Here is a 6181-nt window from a genome sequence, read left to right on the forward strand (position 1 = left end):
TTGGGGAAAAGTATAGTGATAGGAGTATACTACCGTCCACCTGGTCAAGATGATGAGACTGATAATGAAATGCTAAGAGAAATTAGGGAAGATTAACCAAACTGGTAGTGCAGTAATAATGGGAGATTTCAATTACCCCAATCTTGACTGGGTAAATATATCATCGGGACATGCTACAGAGATAAAGTTCCTGGATGGAATAAATGACAGTTTTATGGAGTAATTGATTCAGGAAACCACAAGAGAGGGAGCAATTTTAGATCTAATTCTCAGTGGATTGACAAACTGAAGCGTAGTAAATCACCTGGACCAGATGGTATACACCCCAGGGTTCTGAAGGAACTCAAAAATGAAGTTTGTAACCTATCATTAAAATCATCCATTGTACCTGAAGACATTGTACCCAATATTGTACCTGAAGACATTGTACCCAATATTTAAAACGGGCTCCAGGGGTGACCCAGAAAACTACAGACCAGTTACCCTGAATTCAGTGCCAAGAAAAATAGTGAGAAGTATTCTAAATATCAAAATCACAAAACATATAGAAAGACATGGTTTAATGGAACAAAGTCAGCATGGATTTACCCAAGGGAAGTCTTGCCTCACAAATCTGCTTCACTTTTTTGAACGGGTTAATAAACCTGTGGATAAAGGTGAACCGGTAGATGTAGTGTAGGTTTAGATTGTGATTTGGCCTCCGGTTGTTTTATTCTCTGCCTGCTGCTTCGCTTTGGGGTGAGGTAGACCTGATGACGGGGTTGTTATATTATATATATATATTAGGTAGGTTTAGACTGTGATTTGGCCTCCGGTTGTTTTATTCTCTGCCTGCTGCTTCGCTTTGGGGTGAGGTAGACCTGATGACGGGGTTGTTATATTATATATATATATTAGGTAGGTTTAGACTGTGATTTGGTCTCTCGCTGTTTTATTCTCTGCCTGCTGCTTCGCTTTGGGGTGAGGTAGACCTGATGACGGGGTTGTTATATTATATATATATATTAGGTAGGTTTAGACTGTGATTTGGCCTCCGGTTGTTTTATTCTCTGCCTGCTTCTTCGCTTTGGGGTGAGGTTGACCTGGTGACGGGGTTGTTATATTATATATATATATTAGGTAGGTTTAGACTGTGATTTGGTCTCTCGCTGTTTTATTCTCTGCCTGCTGCTTCGCTTTGGGGTGAGGTAGACCTGATGACGGGGTTGTTATATTATATATATATATTAGGTAGGTTTAGACTGTGATTTGGCCTCCGGTTGTTTTATTCTCTGCCTGCTTCTTCGCTTTGGGGTGAGGTTGACCTGGTGACGGGGTTGTTATATTATATATATATATTTGGTAGGTTTAGATTGTGATTTGGTCTCTCGCTGTTTTATTCTCTGCCTGCTGCTTCGCTTTGGGGTGAGGTTGACCTGATGACGGGGTTGTTATATTATATATATATATTAGGTAGGTTTAGACTGTGATTTGGCCTCTGGCTGTTTTATTCTGTGCCTGCTACTTCGCTTTGGGGTGAGGTTGACCTGGTGACGGGGTTGTTATATATATATATATATATATATATATATATATTAGGTAGGTTTAGATTGTGATTTGGCCTCTGGCTGTTTTATTCTCTGCCTGCTTCACTTTGGCGTGAGGTTGACCTGGTGACGGGGTTGTTATATTATATATATATATTAGGTAGGTTTAGATTGTGATTTGGCCTCCGGTTGTTTTATTCTCTCCCTGCTTCTTCGCTTTGGGATGAGGTTGAACTGATGACGGAGTTGTTATATTATATATATATATATTAGGTAGGTTTAGACTGTGATTTGGCCTCCGGTTGTTTTATTCTCTGCCTGCTTCTTCACTTTGGGGTGAGGTTGACCTGGTGACGGGGTTGTTATATTATATATATATATTAGGTAGGTTTAGATTGTGATTTGGCCTCCGGTTGTTTTATTCTCTCCCTGCTGCTTCGCTTTGGGATGAGGTTGAACTGATGACGGAGTTGTTATATTATATATATATATATATATTAGGTAGGTTTAGACTGATTTGGCCTCCGGTTGTTTTATTCTCTGCCTGCTTCTTCACTTTGGGGTGAGGTTGACCTGGTGACGGGATTGTTATATTATATATATATATTAGGTAGGTTTAGATTGTGATTTGGTCTCTCGCTGTTTTATTCTCTGCCTGCTGCTTCGCTTTGGGGTGAGGTTGACCTGATGACGGGGTTGTTATATTATATATATATATATTAGGTAGGTTTAGACTGTGATTTGGCCTCTGGCTGTTTTATTCTCTGCCTGCTTCTTCACTTTGGCGTGAGGTTGACCTGGTGACGGGGTTGTTATATTATATATATATATTAGGTAGGTTTAGATTGTGATTTGGCCTCCGGTTGTTTTATTCTCTCCCTGCTTCTTCGCTTTGGGATGAGGTTGAACTGATGACGGAGTTGTTATATTATATATATATATATTAGGTAGGTTTAGACTGTGATTTGGCCTCCGGTTGTTTTATTCTCTGCCTGCTTCTTCACTTTGGGGTGAGGTTGACCTGGTGACGGGGTTGTTATATTATATATATATATTAGGTAGGTTTAGATTGTGATTTGGCCTCCGGTTGTTTTATTCTCTCCCTGCTGCTTCGCTTTGGGATGAGGTTGAACTGATGACGGAGTTGTTATATTATATATATATATATATATATTAGGTAGGTTTAGACTGTGATTTGGCCTCCGGTTGTTTTATTCTCTGCCTGCTTCTTCACTTTGGGGTGAGGTTGACCTGGTGACGGGATTGTTATATTATATATATATATTAGGTAGGTTTAGATTGTGATTTGGCCTCCGGTTGTTTTATTCTCTCCCTGCTTCTTCGCTTTGGGATGAGTTTGAACTGATGACGGAGTTGTTATATTATATATATATATATTAGGTAGGTTTAGACTGTGATTTGGCCTCCGGTTGTTTTATTCTCTGCCTGCTTCTTCACTTTGGGGTGAGGTTGACCTGGTGACGGGGTTGTTATATTATATATATATATTAGGTAGGTTTAGATTGTGATTTGGCCTCCGGTTGTTTTATTCTCTCCCTGCTGCTTCGCTTTGGGATGAGGTTGAACTGATGACGGAGTTGTTATATTATATATATATATATTAGGTAGGTTTAGACTGTGATTTGGCCTCCGGTTGTTTTATTCTCTGCCTGCTTCTTCACTTTGGGGTGAGGTTGACCTGGTGACGGGGTTGTTATATTATATATATATATCTTAGGTAGGTTTAGATTGTGATTTGGCCTCTGGCTGTTTTATTCTCTCCCTGTCTCTTCACTTTGGGGTGAGGTTGACCTGGTGACGGGTTGTTATATTATATATATATATATTAGGTAGGTTTAGATTGTGATTTGGCCTCTGGTTATTTTATTCTCTCCCTGCTTCTTCTCTTTGGGGTGAGGTTGTCCTGGTGACGGGGTTGTTATATTATATATATATATATTAGGTAGGGTTAGACTGTGATTTGGCCTCTGGCTGCTTTATTCTCTGCCTGCTGCTTTGCTGGCTGTTTGCAGCTCTCAGGCTCTGCAGTGCTTCCCTTTCATCAGCAGCAGGGGAGGAGAGGGGAGGGTGGAGAGAGAATTCCCAGGGTTTCTCCTTTCCTCCTCAACCATCCTTCATCTGCTGCTCTCCAGACTTCCTGCTTCCCGGTGGCAGAGCAGGCAGCTTCGCTGTAGCCCCCCACTCTCCTTAACCAATCTCACCTCTATTCCTCATCCCTCCTTCCCCACACACACTTTGTCCTCCCTCCCCCCCCACACGCTCCTGCCCTGTTCCTCCTCCCTCCCTCTCCTCCTCCCCCCATATGCTCCTTACCTGTTCCTCCTCCCTCCCTCTCCTCCTCCCCCACATATGCTCCTTACCTGTTCCTCCTTCATCCCTCTCCTTCTCCCCCCCATATGCTCCCTACCTGTTCCTCCTTCATCCCTCTCCTCCTCGCCCGCATATGCTCCTGTCCTGTTCCTCCTCCCTCCCTCTCCTCCTCCCCCCCCCCCCACCCACACACACTCTTGTCCTGTTCCTCTTCCATCCCTCTCCTTCCTTGAGTCACCAGCTTCTGGATACATCTCTCTGGGAGGAACACTCTTCCCCACTAGGTACCAAATCGCACGCTGAGGTATTCCAGGGTCTGTGTCGGCTGTAGACTGCTCTTGGCTAAGTTCAGCACCCAGCCTAGCTCCTGAAGCAAGCAGATCACTTTGCGAGACGCCAAATGACTCTCTTTCACACTCTTGGCTCGAATCAACCAGTCATCTAGACGCGGATGGACTGGAATGCCCTCCTTGGGCAGAGATGCAACTATGACCGCCATTACTTTGAAGAAGGTCCTGGATGCCGTAGCCAGACTGAATGGTAGGGCTTGAAACTGATAATGGTGCCCTAGAACAGCAAAATGAAGGAAACTTTGATGCTCCTTGTCGAATGGGGCTTGTCAGATAGGCTTCCTTCAGATCGAGAGATGTGAGAAATCCCCCTCTCTGTACTGCCATAATTATGGAGCATAAGGTTTCCACCTTGAAGTGAGTCACAAGCAAATGCCGATTGACTCCCTTCAGATCCAGGATCGGTCGAGGGAACCCTCCTCTTTCTTGGGAATGACAAAAATAAATCTAATAGCACCCGGTATTTTCTTGCGATCTGAGAACTGGAATTCCTGCCTTCACATCTAGCAGCCTTCTCAACGTAGCCTCCACTGCCACTCTCTTTGCTAGCGAGTTGCAGCTAGAGACCATAAAGGCATCCGGAGGAATTCGGAGAAATTCCAGACCATAGCCGTCTCTTATCACCTCCCGGACTCCTTTGATAAAAACGAGGTAGACGACCTCCTATCTTTGGATCCGGTAGGATGGGCCCCTGCACCTTCATTGCGAAGATCGAGATGCTCTGGTCCCGGAGCCCACGTCCTCATGTGGCTTCTTAGGCCGAAAGGACTGAGATCTTCTGAAGGAATGCAACCTTTAAGGCGCTGCCCCTCTGTAATGACGAAACTGATGGGATTCCCCAAAAAAACATAAGAACATAAGAAATTGCCATGCTGGGTCAGACCAAGGGTCCATCAAGCCCAGCATCCTGTTTCCAACAGTGGCCAATCCAGGCCATAAGAACCAGGCAAGTTCCCAAAATCTAAGTCTATCCCATGCTACTGATGCTAGTAATAGCAGTGGCTATTCCCTAAGAAAACTTGATTAATAGCAGGTAATGGACTTCTCCTCCAAGAACTTATCCAAACCTTTTTTGAACCCAGCTACACTAACTGCACTAACCACATCCTCTGGCATCAAATTCCAGAGCTTAATTGTGCGTTGAGTGAAAAAGAATTTTCTCTGATTAGTCTTAAATGTGCTACTTGCTAACTTCATGGAATGCCCCCTAGTCCTTCTATTATCCGAAAGTGTAAATAACCGATTCACATCTACTCATTCAAGACCTCTCATGATCGCTTTCTTGTCCTCTGGCAATTGCGGCATTTTGGATTTACCCCATCTATTCACCATCTTCTCCGACTCACTCCCTAAAGGGTGCCCTTGTCAGATTCAGCTTAGAAGCGGTATCTGCCGATCAGATCCGCAGCCACCACAGGTGCCTTGCCACTATTATGGAAGCCCCATCTCTAGTGCCTGCACGCGCCAAGTCACAGCCTGCATCAGCTAGAAATGCGGCTCCTAGTTCCAACACCAGCCCGCTATCGGCTCCCACTCCTTGACTCTCCTGAGGGAGCCGCCAAACAGCAGCAAGAAGCTATTTGCAAATTCAGTGCCATGGCTTCAAACGCCTGCTGGAGAATGGCCTCAGTCCTCCTATCCTGGGCATCCTTCAGAGCTGCTCCCCCTTCGACTGGGATGGCGGTAACAGTGCACATCAAGGCACACAACCTTCGGGAAGAGCAACTGCTCCCTTGCCTTTGGATCCAAGGGCTAAAGGTTCCCTCCCCCTAAGAATGCCCCCCCCCCCCTTAAAGCTCGATTACGGGGTGTTCCACTCAAGGTCAATTAACTCTTGAATTGGTTCCAGGAGGAGAAAGAAATAGGATGCCTTGCACAAGGTAACCAAGATGGGATCTTTCTTTTGGGATCCCGTAGTGTCACCCTCCATCTGCTCCGAGTGTTTTCAGGGTCTGAGTCAACAGACCTGGCAAC

Source organism: Rhinatrema bivittatum, chromosome 19, assembly GCF_901001135.1.
Source record: "Rhinatrema bivittatum chromosome 19, aRhiBiv1.1, whole genome shotgun sequence".
Lineage (NCBI taxonomy): Eukaryota > Metazoa > Chordata > Amphibia > Gymnophiona > Rhinatrematidae > Rhinatrema > Rhinatrema bivittatum.